General features: G+C 36.5%; 1 protein-coding gene across 2 annotated transcripts in view; it reads right to left on the bottom strand.

Moving 5' to 3' along the window:
- Window positions 1-24,395, bottom strand: part of CNTN1 (contactin 1) — a 382,939-nt gene that overhangs the window by 247,407 nt on the left and 111,137 nt on the right. The window lies entirely within an intron of this gene.

Genomic DNA, 24,395 nt, shown 5'->3' with positions numbered 1-24,395 from the left:
GATTGGTTTATTTCCACAAATAAAATTACAACCTAAATCATAGGCAGAAGCCTCCAACCCTGCAACATCCACTCGGGGAAAACATTCACATAGAGGAGATGACATTTGCATACTGCAGAATGTTTAAACTGGACTCCTTCTTTGGCAGAAATGCTACAGCATCTGCTGTCTTTTATTCAAAAGATATACTTTCTGCAAATTTAGGCTGAATATTTTACATTATAAGTGAGATATACAGAATTGGCTTTTTGCTATCACTTCTGGAACATCAACAAGGCTAAATGAAAATTAAGAAAATAAATAAATGAAAGAAAGAGAAAATATGTGGCTATAGAATATGGAGATTTTTACCTGGGCTCATTTGAATGACATTTTTTACAAAAGTTTAATTTACAAATAATTAATTTTTAATTTCAAAAATGTGGAAGGAGTTTCTCTTAAAAATCATCAATATGGGTACATGTGTTCATCAATATTAATTAGTTTGGAACATAAGCACCTTTACTCTGGGTGTTTCAGAGGTTCTGAGAGCTCTTGCTCTTAGAATTTAAGCTTCTAAGAACACAACATTGTTTTCATTGCCTGAAAAAAAAAGCAGGCTTTAAAACAAAATGTACATTTAATTTTGCTAATATTCATCAAGGGAAAACAAAGGTAGCATTTAAAAATGTCATAACAGTATTTGCAAAAATACTAGGATGGGAGATTCATGTAAACCAGTAAATACATATATGTATAAAATGCTTGTCTATTTTTCAAAGTGTCTTAGATATAAAAACCAATTAAGCCTCATTTTTCCACCAAAAGTAGACTGAACATGATGTTATTAAGGTCACTGAGATGACTAAAGTCATGTCTTCCCAAAGCCTTGTTTTATACACTCTCTCACATACACACACACACAATTCATATTTCTATGTCATTCCACCTGATCATTTGTAAAATCAAAGTGAAACCTTCAAGTTCATTACTCAGGGTTAGAGTACAGAATAACTGTCAGAGTTAAACCAAAGTTTGCCAATTGATAATTATGCTGTAGGGAGCTATTCACCTTTGGTGGTGTCATCATTGGTTATTTTCATCAATAAATCAATAGCAGTTGATATCAGCCCTTGAAGGTAGTAGGGGTGCTGATGACAATAGGTGCAGACTTTAGAGATGTTGAAGTGCATGTGAAGCACAATCCCTGCTGAGCCATAGAGAAGACAGTTGCACTTGACTGATAAAGATGCTAAAACATTCCAAATGGCTGTCTGAGAAATTAGCCATCCAATTCCTTTGTCTATTATGTATTCCATGTGCCACAATGTTTTGTTGTGCCCTGTGTAGCTTCTATTTTCATATTTGCAGGTATTGTCACCAAGCTAATAAACTTCAAGTAAACTACATAGACTTTGTTTTATAATGTTTCTCTCTTCTATGAGTAATATTATTTATTCCTTAAATAGAAGATTTAAAGGCCTCAGACATTTTGAAAAATCACAGAAGTTTTATCAATTTAATCATATATGGAAGCAATTTCTTATAAAAAGAGCATTTTATTTATAACTAGAAATTTGAATATTTTGAAATTTATTAGGTACAAGGTTATATGGAGTACAATAATTTAGGAAATCTAAATTATTGCCATAACCTACGATAATTACAAATGTAAGAATTAGAAATTTCAGTTTCCTAAAATGGCATGATTCAACAGTGCATAACCAGGTGGCCGGGAAGAGCATTAGCTTAGTCCCTCTTTCTTCAGTGAGTGGAAGGAAAGCCAGTATCTTTTCTTACATACAAATCTCCATAGCCAACTCTGAAACAAAGACTGCAAGTTTGCATCTGCTTGGTTAAGTTTCAGGATTCAATTGTCTAAAGATGGAGACAGAGATGAGAAACACACAAAGACACACATACACACACACATCATCATCATTTCATCATCATCACCATCATTGTCATCATCCTAGAACAGACGAACATTAGAATCCAGCAAAGCAGAGAAATATATGGCATGAGGAAAACTATGGAGATAGTAAATCCTGAGGAAATCAAAGAAAAGATGCAGCAAGTAAGCCTTGAATGGAAATGATGGAGGAAAAGTAGACAATTGTACTCTCAGATAAAACAAAGACAAGGTCGTAATAAAGAGCCAATTTCCATTTTTCAGAAGTCTGGCTATGCCTGAGAAAAACACTTAAACGATCTTTCCAAATGGATGGAAAACAGAGATGGCCACTTTAGACAAATGTGATGTCTTTGCAGATCAAGAGGCTTCCCAATATTTTGAATTTTATAGTGCATGTAAAATAAGGAGTGAACTCTATAATATGAATGGGGTCAATAAGATAAATCAAAATTTGGGTATAAATCAAAGCAAATTTGGGTATAAATCTGTGATATCTATTAAGATGTCTAACTGACTACTGTCATTTGGAAAATGCATAATTTGTCTCCAATATAAGAAAAAATAATGCCATGACAAGTTAGGAAAAGAATGCATCCTACCAAAGATTCTGCATTCCTGAGTTCAAGGGATAAGTACTGTGGGAGAAGATTTTATTTGTTCTCTAAGATTTAAGGCATGCTTTCTACTTTTCTCTCTGTGTCCTACCAATAACATAAACACTCTCTAACATAGCCCATTCATTTAATTAAAAATATTTATTGTGTACCTTCTACACACAAGGAATTGCATTAGATGCTAGGAAGTCAAATATGTATCAGTCAGTTGTTGCCTCCAAGGTGTTCATACTTTCATAAGGAAAACAGGCCACCACACTGTTGGAGAGTAATGCACACGGTCGCTATGATACTCATTGAGATATGTAAATTAGATAATTAACTAAATCACATAGAACTGTGTCTATATGTAAAATAACTGCTAGGTAAATGTTAATTATTCTTATTTTATTCCACTATACGAGGCATATCAGCAGAGGAAACATTGGCATTATCATCTACCCATGGGAGCATTGGGAAATGATTCATTGAGGGAAGGGGTGATATTTAAAGACACAGGGGTTTATAATGGAAACAATGTGGGCTTTAATGTTTGTCAAATTTGATATTAAATTTAGGCTTTGCTGAATTTAACTATATGACTAGGATACACCATTCATACTACAAGAGCATCAGTTTTATCATGTAAAAATCAACTTAAATATCTATCTCTCTTTAGGTTTTTGTGAGAATTAAATAAATTATTTAGGGCACAATTGTTAAAAATACAGTTTTTGGAGTCAGCCAATGAGAGTTTAAATCCTGCCTCAATTTCTTCATCTCTAAAATGGAGATCTTGTCAACCTCATAGAGTTATTAGGAAATTCAACTATTACCATGTCTTTACATTACTTAACACAGTTTCTGATACAGTAAGGACTTTAGAAACATTAATTTATTTTCTCTCAAGGCTTAGTGTTGGAAGAAAAGGCTTGAAGGCATTTCCAGGAAAGAGAACAACACATGCATTTGTAGGGAGGGAGGGAGGACATTACATGACAAGCTTTGAGAAACTCAAGTTTCTCTATGATGAGAACTTTGGATACAATGCACAATTTATCAGGTGATAGGGCAAAATTATATAGAATCTGATTTATATAGACCTTTTAAAAACTGTTAAAATATTGATTATATAGGACAACTTCAACGCTGTTAAGGTGTTTGATGCTATTCTGCAGAAACAGAAATATTTCAAGATTTCACCAAGAGAGTAATATGGCCAGATTTTGTAGGGGAATGATGCCATAAGCATGGGCAAGGGATACATTTAATAAAATATCATTTCTAATCCACCAGAAGTGATGAGGGCCTAAACAAGGCAAATGTAAGGATATGGTGAGGAAAATATTTTAGAGATATTTAAACACTAGAGTAGTAGTACTAAGTATTACAAGAATATGGAGAGATATGAGAAAATAATTTTAGATTTAACAAAGGAGAGGTAAACTAGGAAGATGAAGAGTTAGGCACATAAAATTTCCAATAATCTATTGGATAATGAGTCTGTAGCTGAATACGTTGGTTTGTTAGTGTCCAGAACTGCTTAAGCTGTGGAAGTCCATGAAATAACTCAGGGTTTGAAAGTGCACAGTGAAAAGAAGATGGAAAATAAAGCCCTGAAATGTGGATAAGTAAATGTATATAAAAGACTTCTATTAATATTTGACATATTAATAAAGTGATGGTAAGTTTGCATTACACATATACAATTGCTAATCTTCATTACACATATACAATAAATAAGCCTGGAAAAATGTTTAGTACTTTACTAAACTGATTTAATTTGATCATCACAAAGCCCTTATCAGTTAAGTAGCATCTATTTCCATTTTGCCAATGAAAAATCAGGCTAAAAGAAAATTAAGTAATTTGGTCAAGTCACATAACCAGTGAACCAGTGAGCTGGAAGTCACATCCAGGATTTATGACTTCATAGCTCAGGCCTCTTTCACTGCATCAAGCTGCTGAGAACCACAGACATGAACAGAATGTTTTTTCTCAAATTTTTTTCCTTGCATTCTTATATCCCAGAATACCAACAAGTAGTCCCTGTTACATAAAAAGTATTTATAGTAATCAATCACAACTAATTTTAAAAAGTGGAGATAGAAAAGAAAATTATAATATGGGAAAGAATTAATATTTGTTATTATGTTCCTAACATATATTATTGTATATATGTGTGGATATGTTTGTGTGTATACATACATATATGTGTTTAAATATATACACCCATTATATCATTATACCAAGACTACTTTATAAAGAATATGCTATATTCTCAATTATAAGTGGGAGCTAAACATTGGGTACACATGGATGTAAAGATGGTAACAACAAACACTGGAGAATATAAGAGGAAGAGGGAGAAGTGGGTAGGAGTCAAAAAAACTACCTGTTAGGTATCATGCTCATTATCTGGGTGATGGATTCAATCATACCCCAACCCTCAGTATGAAGCAGTATACTTTTGTAATAAACCTGTCCATGTAGCCCCTGGTTCTAAAACAAAATTTGGAAGAAAAAAGGTGCTATTACCTTATTCTACAGATTTTTTTTTAAAGCTGGCTGAGATCATTTAAATAACTTTCTTAAAGGTACATAGATATAAGGAATAAGACAGAATTTGAGTTCCATATGACAAAAAGCCATGTTTATTACATTATATCACACTTTAATAGCATTTTAAAAAATTCACTCAGAAAAAGTACAATAGAGCTACAAGTATCAACATAGAGCCTACAAGCTTAATATTGAGGAAGAAAATGTACAGAAGAACTCATACATCACAATTCCAATCATAACATGTAAAAACAAGCAAGATAGTATAATAATATTTTTTCCCAGCACTTTGGGAGCCCTAGGCGAGCGGATCGCTTGAGGTCAGGAGTACGAGACCAGCCTGGCCAACATGGTGAAACCCCATCTCTACTAAAAGTACAAAAATTAGCCAGGCATGGTGTAGGGCACCTGTAATCCCAGCTACTCAGGAGGCTAAGGCAGGAGAATTGCTTGAACCTGGGAGGTGGGGGTTGCAGTGAGCTGAGATCATGCCATTGCACTCCAGCCTAGGTGGCAGAGTGAGACTGTCTCAAAAAAAAAAAAAAAAAAGATTTATATTTTGTCTAGACTGGAAATTATAAAAAAGATTGAGAAGTATATAAATATCAGGATCATAGTTACTTCTGGGGAGCAGAGGAGGGTATTACCAGAAAGAAATTCACCGAAGACTTCAATTGCACATAGTACTATTTATTAAGCTGGTAGTGGAACACAAATTTTGATTTTGTTTTTGAATACTATCTAAATGCTTGAAATATCAATAATATATTTTAAAAGTGAGGAAAATATAATAAAGCCAGCCCCCTTGGTTTTATAGCTGAAGTCCCCTTTCTTCAGTTTCTATTTCCCTTTTAAGATGGTAACCAGGAGAAAAAAAATACTTCTAATGTCATCCAATTCTATTTGAAGCATCTCTCCAACCATTAAGAGAGAGATTCAGTTAAAGAAAAAAAATTAAAAATAAGTATCTATAGTGAACAGGTATACTAACATGTTTCAAAATTTGAGATACTTGTACATGGTTTATGTAACATTAAAGGATTTCTGCTTCCATTAAAATGCCCAAGATTTTCCCTAATGTTTCAAATAGTTTTCAAATATCCATATACCAAATGATTTCCCAGGTTTCATGAAAATGAGCTAATTGCAATTTAATCTCCATGTAAAATGAGACCACTAATACTACTACTAATGGTTACAAGTATAATTGAAAAACATAAAGTCTTTTAAGTTTAGCAAAGTATAACAAATAATTCTAATATCTCTATTTAATCATATTTAATTTTAGTTACTTTAAAATAGGCAGTTTTTCTTTTTAAGTGACTAAATGCTCCTGGAGGAAGGCATATTCAACTCATATTTAAATCAAGAAATCTCAGCAACAAGTTCTGCCCCATGAGTCACCAAATAGCTTTGGATACCTGCCAATCTGTCTCTCTGGATGCATATTAAGGAAGAGCTTTTAAAATTACATCCTATTTAGCTTCTCTAGTAACACATTTAAATATTTGAAAAATAATTTAGCCTAAACACATTTCCAGTCTCAAGACAATTTAGACCTGTCTCATTATGTCTCAAATTATTTATTCAACAAATATGTGTACACTCTTGGTTATTTTAGAACTTTTGAGCTTTTGAGAAGTATGAATCAAACAGTAAGTAATTCCTTTAGAAAGATTTAATGTGGAGTGATGTCATCAAGATGACAGAGATGGAGACATCAGCCTTATTTTCCCTACAAAGGCAAGAAAAACATCCTTGGGATTGCTCAAAGGTTCAAAAGAATCTATGCAACAAAATGAAACAAAACAAACAATAAATAAACAAAATGCCCAGAATAATCACACAGAATAAATCACTGAGAAGAATGGCACACCTGAGATATCTAGAGATGTCTAGAATGGTGGGGGCTATCAGTATTAGCCATGCATCAGGTGCCAGCATGGTTTCCAGTGAATCTTCTCTGTAACGGACGCTGGTAACTTTCACCACTGAGGTAATCAAGAGCCATTGCCACTGTGAACAACCTGGAGAGGGAGATGCTGTGATCTCCCCAAAAAGGAACTATTATTGTGATGATACCTCCCAAACCCCACCAAACTCTAGAGTCATGACCACTCCACTTGTACCCACGTTCCAGACCACTGGCTCTGTGACTCCACTGTAAGTGCCCATGTCTCAGACGCCAGAGCCACAGTCCCTGAGAGTTACCTACACTCCAGGTCCTATAGTCATTCTACACAACTGTACTCTGGACTCTGACTTCACTGCCACTCCACATGTGTCCACACCTCAGAATCAGAGCCACTGCTATGGTTTGAATATTTGTCCCCTCTGAACCTTACATTGAAATTTGATCCCCAATGTGGCAGTGTTGGACTTAATGGGAGGTGTCTGGGTCATGGGGATGGATACCTCAAGAATAGAGTAATGCCTTCCATCAGAGGTGAGTGAATTAGTTCCCACAAGAGCTGGTTGTTAAAAAGAGCCTGGTACTTCCTCACCCTCTCTCTTTCTTCCTGTCTTACCATGTCATCTCTGCACATGCTGGTTCCCCTTTGCCTTCTGCCATGACTGAAAGTATTCTGAGGCCTTTACCAGATGCAGATGCTAGTGCCATGCTTCTTATAAAAACATAATAAGCATGTGAATCCTTCACTGGCAACCAAGGTATCCAGGTTCTCTCATCAAAATTGACTAGAAGGCTGGCATGACCCACGGAGAGAAGAAAGAGCAGTGTGGTGCAGCAGCCAACCTGAGAACCACACAAGGAAGGGGAACCCCCTTCCCCGAGCCAAGGGAGGTGGTGAGTGAGCATGATACCCAGCTGGGGAAACTGTCCTTTTTCCACAGAAATGTGCAACCCACGGAACGGAAGATCCTACTCATGAACCCACACCACCAGAGCCTAGTGTCCCAATCCCAGAGCGTGCAGATTCTTACAGCCTCTCAGCTGGAATCTGCTTAAGCTTACTGAACTCCAGGGGGGAGGTGCGACCAGCACTGGCTGCAGCTGCCTGCTGTCTAAGCCATTTGAGCTCCTTGAGGGAGGAACAGCAGCCAGCACTGGGACCTACAAAGCCTAACATGCTAAGCTCCCTGGGCGGGGGGAAGGGCGGCACCTATGTCTATAGCTCCAGGCTACGCTTTTCCCTCGCTGGAGCCAGGAAGGCTGGCTAGCTTGGCCCCACAGCACAGCACACTTGCTGTGGAATAAGGCCAGAGCACCTCTTCAGGTCTAACCTCGACCCATCCTTCCTCAGTGGGTGGGGCTTTCCTACAGGATCTCCAATAACTCCAGCCAGAGGCTCAGGGACAGAATTCAGATCTCCCTGGGTCTGAGCCCCTAGCGGGAGGGGTGGCCGCAGTCTCTGGGGACCAGCAGACTTAGCCTCTCCTCCTGGTCATTCTGAAGACTCTGGGCAGCCCAGACAAGTGGGTTTCCCCCCAGCAAAACACACCCTTTCCACCAAGGGTTAAAGTGCTTACTTAAACAGGTCCTGCTTCCTGTGCCACCCAACTGAGTGAGACCCTCCAACAGGGGTTGTCAGACACACCCTATACAGGAGCGATCCTACTAACATCAGGTTGGTGCCCCTCAAGGTCAGAGGTCCCAGAAGAAGGAGCAGGCACCCATCTTTGCTGCTCTTCAGCCTCCTTGAATGACATCTGCAGGCACAGGAGTGAATCAGATGAATAAGGCCTGAAGCGAACCCCCAGCAAACTGCAGCAGCCCTACGGAAGAGAGACCTGACTATTGAAAGAAAACAAACAAGCACAAAGTGACAAAAATAGCATCAACAACAACAAAAAGGCCCCCAGAAAAACCCCATCCAAGGGTCAGCAGCCTCAAATACCAAAACTAGACAAACTCACAAAGATGAAAAAGAATCAATGAAAAAATGCTGAAAACCCAAAAGGCCAGAGTGCCTCCTCTCCCCCAAATAATTGCAACATCTTTCCATCAAGGGCACAGAACTGGATGGAGGATCAGATGGATGAATTGACCGAAGTAGGCTTCAGAAGATGGGTAATAAAAAACTATGATGAGCTAAAGGAGCATGTTCTAACCCGATGCAAAGAAGCTAAGAACCTTGATAAAAGGTTAGAGAAATTACTAACTAGAATATCCAGTTTAGAGAGGAATATAAATTACCTGATGGAGCTGAAAAACACAGCACAAGTACTTCGTGATGCATACACAAGTAAAAACAGAAGAATTGACCAAGCAGAAGAAAAGATATCAGAGTTTGAAGACCATCTTACTGAAATAAAACATGCAGACAAGAATAGAGAAAAAAGAATGAAAAGGAATGAACAAAGCCTCCAAGAAATATGGAACTTCATAAAAAAACTGAACCTACAATTAATTGGACAACCAGAAGGAGATGGGGAGGACGGAATCAAGCTGGAAAACACACTTCAGTATATTATCCAGGAGAACTTCCCCAAACTAGAAAGACAGGTCAACATGCAAATTCAGGAAATACAGAGAACACCATTAAGATGATACTCCATGAGAAGATCAACCCTAAGACACATAATCATCAGATTCTCCAACGTCAAAATGAAGGAAAAACTGTTAAGGGCAACCAGAAAGAAAGGCCAGGTCACCTGCCAAGGGAATCCCATCAGAATAACAATAGATCTCTCAGCAGAAAGTCTACAAGGCAAAAGAGATGGGGGGCCAATATTCAACCTTCTTAAAGGAAAGAATTTTCAACCCAGGATTTCATATCCAGCCAAACTAAGCTTCATAAACAAAGAAAAAATAAAATCCTTTCCAGACAAGCAAATGCTGAGGGATTTTGTTACCACCAGGCCTGCCCTGCAAGAGCTCCTGAAAAAAGCATTAAATACTAAAAGGAAAAACCAGTACCAGCCACTGCAAAAACACACCAAAACATAAAGACCAATGACACTATGAAGAAACTACATCAACTAGTGTGCAAAATAGCCAAATAGCATCATGATGATAGGATCAAACTCGCACATAACAATATTAACCTTAAATGTAAATGGGCTAAATGCCTCAATTAAAAGACACAAACTGGCAAAACTGGATAAGGAGTCAAGACCCATCAATGTGCTGTATTCAGGAGACCCATCTTACATGCAAAGACGCGCACAGTCTCAAAAGAAAGGGATGGAGGAAAATTTACCAAGGAAATGAAAAGCAAGGAAAAAAAAAAAAAAGCAGGGGTTGCAATCCTGGTCTCTGACAAAACAGGCTTTAAACCAACAAAGAGCTAAAAAGACAAAGAAGGGTATTGCATAATGGTAAAGGGAGCAATTCAACAAGAAGAGCTAACTATTCTGAATATATATGCACCCAATAGATGAACACTGAGATTCATAAAACAAGCTGAGACCTACAAAGAGACTTAGACTCCCACACATTAATAGTGTGAGACTTTAACACCCCACTGTCAGCATTAGGCAAATCAATGAGAAAGAAAATTAACAAGGTTATTCAGGACTTGAACTCAGCTCTGGATTAAGGGGACCTAGTAGACATCTATGGAACTCCCTACTCCAAATCAACAGACTATACATTCTTCTCAGTGCCACATGGCACTTATTCTAAAATCGACCACATAATTGAAAGTAAAACACTCCTCAGCAAATGCAAAAGAATGGAAATCATAACGAACAGTCTTGCAGACCACAGTGCAATCAAATTAGGACCCAGGATTAAGAAACTCACACAAAACTACACAATTTCATGGAAGTTGAACAACCTGCTCCTGAATGACTCCAGGGTAAATAATTAAATTAAGACAGAAATCAAGAAGTTATTTGAAACCAATGAGAACAAAGAAACAATGTACCAGAATCTCTGGGACACAGCTATGTCAGTGTTAAGAGGGAAATTTATAGCACTAACTGCCCACATCAGAAAGCTAAAAGGATCTCAAATCAACACTCTAATATCACAATTAAAAAAGCTAGAGAGACAAGAGCAAAAGAATACAAAAGCTGCCAGAAGACAAGAAATAACTAAGATCAGAGAAGAAGTGAAGGAAATAGAGACACGAAAAACCCTTCAAAAAAATCAATGAATTCAGGAGCTGTTTTTTTAAAAATAAATAAATAAATAAATAAATAAATAAATAACAAGCTAGATTAATAGAGAAGAAGAGAGAGAAGAATCAAATAGACACAATAAAAAGTGGTAAAGGGGATATCACCATTGACCCCACAGAAATACAAACTACCATCAGAGAATAATATAAACACCTCTATGCAAATAAACTGGAAAACCTAGAAGAAATGGATAAATTCCTGGACATGTGCACCCTATCAGGACTAAACCAGGAAGAATTTGAATCCCTGAATTGACCAATAAGAAGCTCTGAAATTGAGGCAGTAATTAATAGCCTACCAACTAAAAAAAGCCCAGGACCAGATGTATTCACAGCTGAATTCTACCAGAAATACAAGGAGGAGCTAGTACCATTCCTTCTGAAACTATTCCAGACAATTGAAAAGGAGGGACTCCTCCCTAACTCATTTTATGAAGCCAGCATCATCCTGACACCAAAACCAGGAAGAGACACAACAAAAAAAGAAAATGTCAGGCCAGTATCCCTGATGAACATCCATGCAAAAACCTTCAATAAAATACTGGCTAGCCGAATCCAGCAGCACACCAAAAAACTTATCCACCATGACCAAGTCAGCTTCAACCCTGGGATGCAAGGCTGGTTCAACATACACAAATCAATAAACATAATCCATCACATAAACAGAACCAAAGACAAAAACCACAAGATTATCTCAATAGATGCAGTAAAGACCTTTGATAAAATTCAACATCGCTTCATGTTAAAATCTCTCAATAAACTAGGTATTGATGGAACATATCTCAAAATAATTAGAGCTATTTATGACAAACCTACAGACAATGTCATGTAGAATGGACAAAAGCTGGAAGCCTTCCCTTTGAAAACTGGTACAAGACAAGGATGCCCTTTCTCACCATTCCTATTCAACATAGAATTGGAAGTTCTGGCCAGGGCAATCAGGTAACAGAAAGAAATAAGGGGTGTCCAAATAGGAAGAGAGGAAGTCAAGTTGTCTCTCTTTGTAGATGACATGATTTTATAGTTTGAAAACCCCATCATCTCAGCCCAAAGACTTCCTAAACTGATAAGCAACTTCAGCAAAGTCTCAGGATACAAAATCAAGGTGCAAAAATCACAAGCATTCCTTTACACTTACAATAGGCAAGCAGAGAGCCAAATCAAGAATGAAATCCCATTCACAATTGCTACAAAAAGAATAAAATACCTAGGAATACAGCTAACAAGGGATGTGAAGGACCTCTTCAAGGAGAACTACAAACCACTGCTCAAGGAAATGAGAGAACACAAACAAATGGAAAAATATTCCATCCTCATGGATAGGAAGAATCAATATTGTGAAAATGGCCATACTATCCAAAGTAATTTATAGATTCAATGCTATTCCCATTAAACTACCATTGACATTCTTCACAGAATTAGAAAAAAACGATTTTAAATTTCATATGGAATCTAAGAAGACCCCAAATAGCCAAGAAAATCCTAAGCAAAAAGAACAGAGCTGGAGGTATCATGCCACCTGACTTCAAACTATACTACAAGGCTACAGTAACTGGGTTTCTCTTTCACTATGTCACAAGGGTAGACACAAATAACAGACAAACAGAGAGCCAAATCATGAGCGAACTCCCATTCACAATTGCTTCAAAGAGAATAAAATACCTAGGAATCCAACTCACAAGGGATGTCAAGGACCTCTTCAAGGACAGCTACAAACCACTGCTCAACGAAATAAAAGAGGACACAAACAAATGGAAGAACATTCCATGCTCATGGATAGGCAGAATCAATATCATGAAAATGTCCATATGCCCAAGGTAATTTATAGATTCAATGCCATCCCCATAAAGCTACCAATGACTTTCTTCACAGAATTGGAAAAAAACTACTTTAAAGTTCACATGGAACCAAAAAAGAGCCCGCATTGCCAAGACAATCCTAAGCCAAAAGAACAAAGCTGGAGGCATCATGCTACCTGACTTCAAACTATACTACAAGGCTACTGTAACCAAAATAGCGTGATACTGGTACCAAAACAATCATATAGACCAATGGAGCAGAATAGAGACCTCAGAAATAACACCACACATCTACAACCATCTGATCTTTGACAAACCTGACAAAAACAATCAATGGGGAAAGGATCTCCTATTCAGTAAATGGCTGGGAAAACTGGCTAACCATATGCAGAAAAAATGAAACTGGACTCCTTCCTTATGCCTTGTACAAAAATTAACTCAAGATGGCTTAAAGACTCAAATGTAAAACCCAAAACCATAAAAACCCTAGAAGAAAACCTAGGTAATACCATTTAGGACATAGGCATGGGCAAAGACTTCATGACAAAAACTCCAAAAGCAATTGCAACAAAAGCCAAAATTGACAAATGGGATCTAATTAAACTAAAGAGCTTCTGCACAGCAAAAAAAAACTATCATCAGAGTGAGGAGGCAACCTACAGAATGGGAGAAAATTTTTGCAATCTACCCATCTGACAAAGGTCTAATATCCAGAATTTATAGGCAACTTAAACATATTTACAAGAAAAAGACAGCACCATCAAAAAGTGGGCAAATGATATGAACAGACACTTCTCAAAAAAAGACATTTACATGGCCAACAAACATATGAAAAAAAGCTGAACACCACTGATCCTCAGAGAAATGCAAATCGAAACCACAATGAGATACCATCTCACACCAGTCAGAATGGCCATTATTAAAATGTCAGGACATAATAGATGCTGGCGAGGCTGTGGAGAAATAGAAATATTTTTACACTGTTGGTGGGAATGTAAATTAGTTCAACCATTGTGGAAGACAGTATGGTGATTCCTCAAGGATCTAGAACCAGAAATACCATTTGACCCAGCAATCCCATTACTGGGTATATACCCAAAGGAATATAAATGATTCTATTATAAAGACACATGCAAATGTATGTTTATTACAGCACTATTTACAATAGCAAAGACTTGGAACCCACCCAAATGCCCACCAATGATAGACTGAATAAAGAAAATGTGGTACACATACAACATAGGATACTATGCAGTCATAAAAAGGAATGAGATCATGTCCTTTGCAGGGACACGGATGAAGTTGGTGAAGTTGGAAGCCATCAATCTCACCAAACTAACCCAGGAACAGAAAACCAAACACTGCATGTTCTCACTCATAAGAAGGAGTTGAACACTGAGAACATGTGGACACAAAGAGGGGAACAACACACACCCTGGCCTGTTATGGGGTGGGGGGTGAGAGGAGGGAACTTAGAGGATGGGTCAATAGGTGTAGCAGACCACCATGGCACATGTATACTTATGTAACAAATCTGCACGTTCTGCACATGTATCCTGTTTTTTTTTTCTTTTTAGAAGCAAAAAAGAAAAAAAAATGAAAATTATTGAGTCAAAAATGAAGACAGCAAAAAATAAAAAGAAATGAGGAGAAGGCAGAAAGAAAGAAAGAGAGAGAGAAAGAAAGAAAAAGAAAGAAAGAGAGAGAAAAGGAAGGAAGGAAGGAAAAAGGATGGAAGGAAGGACGGAATTGATTTTCAAAACAACCAAAAAAAAAAAAAAAACCAATTAACAAAATGGCAGTATTAAGTCCTTACCTAAAATAATTACCTTGAATGCAAATGGATTAAATTCTCTCAACAAAAGATACAGAGTGGCTTAATGGATTAAAGCAGACAAATGAACAGAAAAATAAGACCTAACTAGATGCTACCTACAAGAGACTCACTAGAGCTTTAAGGGCGCATACAAACAAAGTGAAGGGATATAAGAAGATATTCCATGCAAATGGAACCATAAATATATAAAATGATCTTTTACAAAATAGGCTTTAAGTAAAATACTGTCATAAGAGACAAAGGTCAATGATAAAAGGGTGAATTCATCAAGATATAACCATTGTAAATATATATGCACCCAATACTATAGCAGCTAAATATATAAAACAAATATTGACAGAACTGATGGGAGAAATGAACACAAATACAATAGTATTAGGGGCTTCAATATCCCATTTTCAACAATGGATAAATCATCCAGACAGAAAATCAGTAAGAAAACAGCAGACTTAAATAACCTATAGAGGAAATGAACACGAGACATATACAGAACATTCCATCCAACAGCAGCAGAATACATATTCTTCTCAAGTGTACACACAGCATTCTCTAGGATAGATCAAACATTGGGCCACAAAATCAGTCTTAGCAAATTTAAGAAGCTTGAAATCATATTAAGTATCTTTTACAATCAAATCTAGAAGTCAATAATAACAGAAAGACTAGAAAATTCACAAATATGTGGAAATTAAACAATATGCTCCTGAATAACCAATGAGTCAAAGAAATCAAAAGATAACTGAAAATACCTTAAGACAAACAAAAATGAAAACACAACATACCAAAATTTAAGGGATGCAGCAAAAGCAGTTCTAAGGAGACAGTTATGGCAATAGATGTCTACATTAAAAAAAAAGAAAGATCTCACATAAACAACCTAACATTATACCTCAAGGAATGAGAAAAAGAAGAACAAACTAAGACTAAAGTTAGTAAAAGAAACAAAATAACAAAATCAGAGCAGAAATAAGTGAAATAGAAAATGGAAAAACAACAGAAAACGTCAATGACACTAAGAGTTTTTTTTTTTTTTTTTGAAAAGATAAAGTTGACAAACCTTTAGTGAGACGAAGGAAAAAGGAGAAAAGACTCAAATAAAATGAGAAATGAAAAAGGACATGACAGGTGATATTACAAAACACAAAGGATTATAAGAGGCTACTATGAACAATTATATGCAAACAAATTGGATAATCTAGAAGAAATCAATAAATTCCTAGAAGCATACAACGTATCGAGATTGAATTATGAAATAGAAAATCTAAACAGACCAATACAAGTAAAGCAATCTAATCAGTTATCAAAAATCTTCTATCAAAAAAAGCCCAGAAATGGATGACTTTACTGGTGAATTCTACCAAACATTTAGAAAAGAATTTACGCCAATCTTTCTCAAACAGTTTGAAAAATTATAGAGAAGTGAACATTTTCAAACTCATTTTAATGAGGCCAGCTTTATCCTTATACCAAAGCCAGATAAACACACTACAAGAAAAGAAAATTACAGGCCAATTCTGATAAACATAGATGCAAATATCCTCACCTCAGTGTTTTCAAAAGGCATATTGTGTTGTCTTTATAAAATACCAGCAAAGGGTTATGTAATACATTATGGATGATACTAAAAAAATTAAAAACAGAATGACCATATTATCAAGCAATACGATTTCAGGGTGTATATCTAAAGAAAATTTAATCACTGTCTTGAAGAAATATCTATACTTCCATGTTCACTGCAGCATTATTCTCAATAACTAAGTCATGAACACAACCTAAGTGTCCATTGATGAATGAACGGACAAAGAAATTTGATGTATATGCAATTAAATATTAATCAATTTTTATTTGTTATTTATTTTTAGAGACAGGCTTTCATTCTGTCACCCAGGCTGGAGTACAGTGCCATGATCGTAGCTGACTGTAACCTCAAACCTCTGGGGTCAAGTGATGTTCCTGCCTCAGCCTCCTGAGTAGCTAGAACTACAGTCATGTACCACCATGCCTAGCTACTTTATGTATTTATTTACATTTGGTAGATATGAGGTCTCACTATGTTGCCTAGCTAGTTTCAAACTCTTGCCCTCAAGCAATCCTCCAGTCTTAGCCTCCCAAAGGTCTGAAATTACAGGCATGAGACACTATCCCAGCTCAATTTTGAAAACGAAGGAAATCCTGTCATTTGCAACAACTAGGATGAACCTGGAGAACATTATGCTAACTGAAGTGTCACACACAGAAAGATAAATACTATGTAATCTCACTTATATGTGAAATCTAAAAAAAAAATCAATCTTATAGAAACAGAATCGAAGTTTAGGTACTAGATGTTAGGGCGTGGTGGAAATGGGGAGATGTTGGTCAAAGGGTACAAACGTGGCAGTTGTAAGATGAATAAGTTCTAGAGACCTCATGTAAAACATGGTGACTATAGTTAATAATGCTGTATTATACACTTGAAATTCTCTTAGAAAGTAGATCTTAAATATTGTCAGCACAAAAGAACAAAAGGTAGCTATGTGAGGTGATGGCTATGTTAACAAACTTTATTGTGGAAATCATTTAGCAATTTGTATGTAGATATCAAAACATCACTTTGTGACTCATATACACCTTTAATACATAAAATTTTTATTTGTCAAGTATACCTCAACAAAGCTGAAGAATATAAAAGAGGGTTTATTATAGGAATGCGTGAATGAATAAATGCCTCAAACAAAATTCGCTACAATACTTGATTTAAAATACAGGCTTCATTTATGGAGTTTCAGCCTCATTATCATTAAAAAGGTACTTATCTAAAAACTTTTGCATATATTTTTTAAAATAACCATACCATGATTACAGCATACAAGTATATATTGTTCACACTAATGATGCACACTAATCCATCCTCTACCAGCCCCAAAGATAGCCACTATCCTGACGACTAAGAATAGAGATTAGTGTCACCTGATTTTTATTAAAAACAATCTGTAGCGTTTTAAAATTCTCCAAATGTATAGAGCCATTTACAAATGAGTTTTGATTTGTGTGTGTGTGTGTGTGTGTGTGTGTGTGTGAGAGAGAGAGAGAGAGAGACAGTCTCGCTCTGTTGCCCAGGCTGGAGTGCAGTGGCACAATCTCGGCTCACTGCAACCTCTGCCTCCCAGGTTCAAGCAATTCTCCTGCCTCAGCCTCTTGAGTAGCTGGGATTACAGGCGTGCACCACCACACCTGGCTAATTTTATATTTTTAGTAGAGACAGGTCATGCTAGTCAGGCTGATCTTGAATTCCTGACCTTGTGATCCACCTGCCTTGGCCTCCCAAAGTGCTGTGATTACAGGTGTGAGCCACTGTGCCCGGCCAACAAATGTTTTATATATATATATATATTCTTTCCATTCTTACTTGACTATAGGTTCAAGATGTAAAATTTGTTGATTCATTTAATAAGATGATTTTGTATAAGCTCCTTTTGATATGCATACTTTGGGACACATTTTATTTCCTGCCCCAAACTAACCCCCAGAGAAGGATATTAATGTACCAGCAAGTTATTTTGTAAAACATTCATTTTGTGGAGTTATTGCATAAGGTAATCAATCAACTTTGCTTCTTCATAAGGAGTTTTATCTTGAAACTAGCAGCTGTAATTTCCTGGAAAAAATTTCATCACAGACATCTGTGCTATGAAATTAAAGAGGAAGTCATAAAAATATCTTGAAAATACAACTAATATTTTAGTTCTAGGGAATGGCTGTAGGGATCTTTCTGAACAAAGTGTTACTTTATATAGAAATACACAATATTTCAATTAGAAATAGATAATTGATTTAAAGTAGGTAATAAAATTCCTAATTTATGTGAATAACACATGATCTAGACTGCCTTCTTGGTGAAAAATTGTCAAATGCAAAATTCTTGACTAGAGTGACCACTATATGATCCAGTAATAATTATGTTGGAAAAATAATCTAAATTACATGCACAAAGAAAAACAAGGGAATGGAAGTGAAAGAAAAACCAGTTTGGACCATGCAGATGTATGAATTCAAAGAATAATACCTAGGTTTTTGTTTGTTTGTTTATTTGTTTGTTTGTTTTCTATTGGCTAACCTTGACTTGAGCTCTTTCTTTCGCAAATGTTCACTAATGTGGGCTGTGAGTCAAAACCCAATCTGGTGGTGGGAATTTAAAAGCTCTTGTCCTCAAAGGCTTAGAACCAGTGGTTTGTTGAGATCAGCCTGTCACAATTTGGAAAAGCCTATTTTAATTTCAGGAATTTTGCAAGCTGGTTGTTTAAAAAAATCACAGTCATCATTAATAATTAAATGATAAGCTTTAAATTATATTTTTAAAATGCTAAATACTCAAAATATATCATTCCTATACATTTTAATATTATTAATGCTATAGAGATTCTTTACACCTATTTTATCTGTATGGTGGAAATTCTGTATAACAGTGTGCTATTGAGTACCTCTTCCCAATTACATGGTGCTCGATGACATCATGTTGGTAACTTGGAATCAACCATGGTGGAAATATTTATATGACCAAAATCAGCAAATGCTGCACATTAGGGTTTTCTCTTTTCCCTGGGAGAGTCAGCTGTTACACATTTACCAGCACATCTCAGCTCACAATTCAATGACTTGAGAGATTTAAAGACAATTAACTGTAACTAACTCCAAAAAATAGTGTTTTAAAATTTTGATTTTAACACAGTCAACTCAAAATTTTAACTAATGTTCCAGTATGGATAGGCAAAAGTTGAGCTATAGTAAGTTCTCTTTGGTCAACTGAACAATGACTGAATCTAAAGGAATACCCAGGGAATGCTTATTCCAAAAGATCTGTACTTTTACCATTGACAGTTAAGGGAAGAAAATTAAGAAATTATCAAAGGCAGTTATACTAAGTAAACAAAGAATTTGGAAAATCATTGTGGTTAAATTTGCTTCATCACAGGCAAGCAAGTTAGCTATAAATATGCTTTGAACCATCCTCTTTAAATTCCCATCCCTCCTGGATGACAATAATATTAAAAGATATTAAGAGATAAAAGAAAATGTTAAAGGTAATTATATTTAAAATTAGCCCCAAATGTGCCTTTTTCCTACGGTTGAATAGGTTTATAAGGTAGTTACCTAAAAATACACAACCGTAATTTAAACAGTACAATGGCTTAACAAAGTAGGATAAGAATTATAGATTCCACTTGAAGAAACATAAGAACAGAGAATAATTTTGAGGTTCTGATGGGATCTGAGAAGGATCTTATGAAGTCCACTCCTAACCTGTATCCGTCTTAATTAACTAAGATCTTCTAATCACTCTACATTTAGAGCACTTGCAGGACTATTCCAGAGTCCTTGAAAATGAGAGGCTTTGGCCTTTAGTGCAGCAGAAATCTTAAATGTAAGAAGAGGGTAGCACTAGCTTTTAGACAAGGCTAGAGCCACTTTTGCCCTCCTTATGCTAGCTCTTTGGAAATGTCTACTATGTTAGCTCTGTTGGTGATCAAGTCTCTGGTCCATATGCTCTAGACTAGAGAACTACTCACCATGTAGGGATGGTGATAAAAAGAGGAGGGGTATAATAATAATAATAATAATAATAATAATAATAATAATAATTGAGGGAGCCGTTTATATGATGTGGACACCCCCTTTTCTTGCAAGTGTATGTCAGAAGTGAGGAGGTGAAGTAGGAAGGAATGAAGAGCTATAGAGGAGGGAATATATGTTATTTCATTTCCAGGGATTTTATACTTCTTGATCCCAGCCCAAGGTAAGTATCCATCCTTTAGGGTCCTTTCCCGGTATAGAATCAGTGATTATTTTGTATGAATTATCACTATTCTGTACCTTTTCTGTGCTTGGTATAGTGTGGCTGCTCTACATCAATATGACTGATAGTCAAAAAAGTCCTATAACTTGCCTTCATTTAGGATGTAGAAAGCTGAGAGAATATTGCTTTTACCATAACTATGAAAAAACTGAATAAATTAGAAAATAATGATTTTATTGTTTGTCAGACAGCTCAGACTACAAGGTAATCATGTAACCCATAAGTGAAAAAGGGACAAGTTCCTCCAAGGAAAAGCAGGGCACACAAACTGTCTCACTAGTGGTGGAGTATGGGAGAAAGAAGTGCCACACTAGGGACAATATGTGTGTGATTGAGACTTAATTAGCTAAAATTTTAAAGATCTGCAGAGGCCATATGGGCTACCATGTCAATCAGAAATAGCTCGGGACATCTGACAAAAAGAAATGCTTTAATCACTTGCAAGCTCCAAAGATATTTTTCAAGTGCTCATAAAGAAGATTGGCGTTAGGGAAGGAGACCAGAGAGCCCCCACCAGTGGTCCATTTGGGTGGGAAATGATTGGGAACTGTGGAGGAATAGGAATGTGATGCCATGCACTTCCCTGAACTCTCCTCTCTTACAAAAGAAACATTTTATGACATTAGCGGGTGGGTAAGGTCTCATAACCACAGAACAAAGAGACACATTATGGCTGGGGGAATGGTAAAAACAAACAAACAAATAAAACCACTCTTCTCTCTGGGGGAGGACTTGGATCTAGGCTTCTACAGCAATACCAAATAGCAAGTTGAAATCTCTTATTGCTAAAGGATTGGCGGGAAACTCTCTGCCAAGACCAGTTGCATATATAAGGTAGCTTGGCCTTCATGGGGAGGAGGGGCAGAAATGCTGAACAACCCGCACTCTTGAAGCACAGGCACACAGGAGCTCTTTAAGGCTGAGATTAGAGCAGAATAGAGAGCCTGTTATCCGTGTACTCCAATATAACCTAGCACTTATCAAGCAACAGCGTTCTACCTTTGGAGGGCAGTAAAGAACATGGAGAGAGATATCATCTGGGCAAAGGGAACAGATGGGAGCAAATTACAACATTGGTTTAAAAAATGGGAAAGAAAACAAACAAGCAATAGCAACCCAACCTTCTCTCTAAGCATCAGGCCACGCTAGAGAAATTTGAAGCCTGTGTCCCATTGAAGATAGCCAGAGTAAGAAAAAACTAAAAATTCAGATCTCCTTCCACACTCTAACAACCCAATAGAAGGGGCCTGCTCATTTTCAGGTATAAATACCATTGACCTCAGCCTCTACTGTTCCATATACAATGTTTACCATTCAAATTTATGAGATACACACACATACACACACAGAGCAACCTATTTTCTTTTTTTATTTTATTATTATTTTACTTTAAGTTTTAGGGTACATGTGCACAATGTGCAGGTTAGTTACATATGTATACATGTGCCATGCTGGTGTGCTGCACCCATTAACTCGTCATTCAGCATTAGGTATATCTCCTAAAGCTATCCCTCCCCCCTCCCCCCACCCCACAACAGTTCCCAGAGTGTGATGTTCCCCTTCCTGTGTCCATGTGTTCTCATTGTTCAATTCCCACCTATGAGTGAGAATACACGGTGTTTGGTTTTTTGTTCTTGCGATAGTTTACTGAGAATGATGATTTCCAATTTCATCCATGTCCCTACAAAGGACATGAACTCATCATTTTTTATGGCTGCATAGTATTCCATAGTGTATGTGTGCCACATTTTCTTGATCCAGCAACCTATTTTCAAAAGCAAAGTAACCAACTAAACCAAACTCAGAGATAGCTCAGATACTGAAACTATCAGATAGAGAATTTAAAATATCAGCGATTAAAATGCTAAAGGATATAAAGGGGACAGTGGGAAACCTTCCTTAACATAGTGAGAATTTAAGCAGGAAGATGGAAACTTTACGTAAGAGTCAAATGGAAGTACTAGACTTTTTTTTTAAGAAGATAATATTACAAATTAAGAATTTCTTTGATAGACCAACCAGTACACTTGATACAGCTCAGGAAACATTCAATGAACTTAAGGATAGCTTAATAGAAATCACCCAAATTGACACATAGAAGGAAAAATGGTGGGGAGAAAAACATAGCACAGAGCTTCCAAGGACTCTGGAACAATATCAGATGGTAAATATCAGTCGTGTAAAAGTCCAGAAGAAAAGAGGGAAAAGGGGGTAGAAGAAATATTTGAGATGATAATTGTTGAAAATGTTCCAAAAAGAAGAAAATACAATAAACCACATATCCAAGAAGCTCAGAGAACCTCAAATATTATAAATACCAGAATAAACAAATACAACACATAGATACATCATAGTCACACTGATGAAAATAAAAATTAAAAATATATTAAAGGCAGTGAGAATATGGAAAAATGTATTGTGCACCAAGGAACAAACATTAAAGTCAGACGTTTTCGTCAGTAACTGTGTACACCAGAAGACACTGCAGTGATATCTTTGAAGAAGGAAACAACAGCAACAATAAAAACAACTGTCAATCCATAATCTGATACGCAGTGAAAGTCTTTCAAAAATACAGGCAAAATAAAGACATTTTTCAGATTAAAAAAAAAAGACTGAGATAATGCATTTCCAATGCACCTGACTTACAAGAAATATTAAAATTATTTCTTTAGGCCAAAGGAGTGTAATGCTGGAGAGAAATTTGGCCTATACATTTAAAAAAAAAAATAAAGATCTCTTAAAATGGTAAAAATAGCCAGTCCACTGTGCTCCAGTTACCCTGAGATAAAATTCTGAAGACCCTATAACCTGAATCCATTAACATTTGCCTTTCCTACCCTAAGCCCTGCTCTCTTGATGCATCTTAAATCTTACCCTCCCCTCTAGCCATCAATCCCATCCTGTTATTAACAGAGGCATGTGACTGCAATCCCTCAATCTAATACGGAGTCAGGCAACCATCTGCTCTTGTACCAGTGGAATATTAAACTGGTTTCCCAACCTTATTTTCAAACATACAGTCTCTTCAGGGGTTTCCAAAACAACAACTGCGAAATGGCAATAGTACCTGAAATAAAATTTTATGGAATTATTAAAGAAAATGACTAGCATTCGTAAAATGGCAGATGGCTTGTGAACTGTTTATGTACACATATCTTGTCAACATTTGTTTTAAATTTTATTAACATTTATAAATGTTACACCTTTCCTACTTCAATATTATTACTGTTATATTCAAAGGAATAGCTGGAAATTTCAAAGCCCACAACCTAATCACTGCTTTTACCTGATCTGTCTTTTCTTCTATGTAACTTCCAGAACAAAGTCTAGAAGTACAAGTCACTTGGAATTATTTTATTCATTTAATGAGAGTCACATTACCACGTTCAGTAGTCTCTAGAGCAATTAGCAGCAGTAAAGTTTGGAACTAGATAAATTAGCCTAGTGAGCGCACTCAACCATACCTCCTTTACCTGCACCATGCAGTAACTCTTGGTAGGTAATCGTAAGTGAATCATAGCTTGTTGTCTTGTAAGTGATCAGGTATTAAGATCAGCTTAATGCCCTTAAAGCGGATGTACTTTATCTTCCCTCAAAGATCTGTGGTCCAAAGTTATCTCCCCTATCTTCTCCTTCCCCTTCCTTCTCCTCTCCTCCCTTCCTGTATCCTTCTCGTCATTCCTCTCCTCTTCCCTCTTCCCCTCTCCTCTTCTCCTTCATGTTCTCTCCCTAGATATTCTCATCTACTCTTGTAACTTGAAAGATCACATATAATAAATTCAAACTTA

The sequence above is a fragment of the Pongo pygmaeus genome, chromosome 10 (assembly GCF_028885625.2).
Source record: "Pongo pygmaeus isolate AG05252 chromosome 10, NHGRI_mPonPyg2-v2.0_pri, whole genome shotgun sequence".
Lineage (NCBI taxonomy): Eukaryota > Metazoa > Chordata > Mammalia > Primates > Hominidae > Pongo > Pongo pygmaeus.
This window is presented reverse-complemented; position numbering and strand designations above follow the sequence as displayed.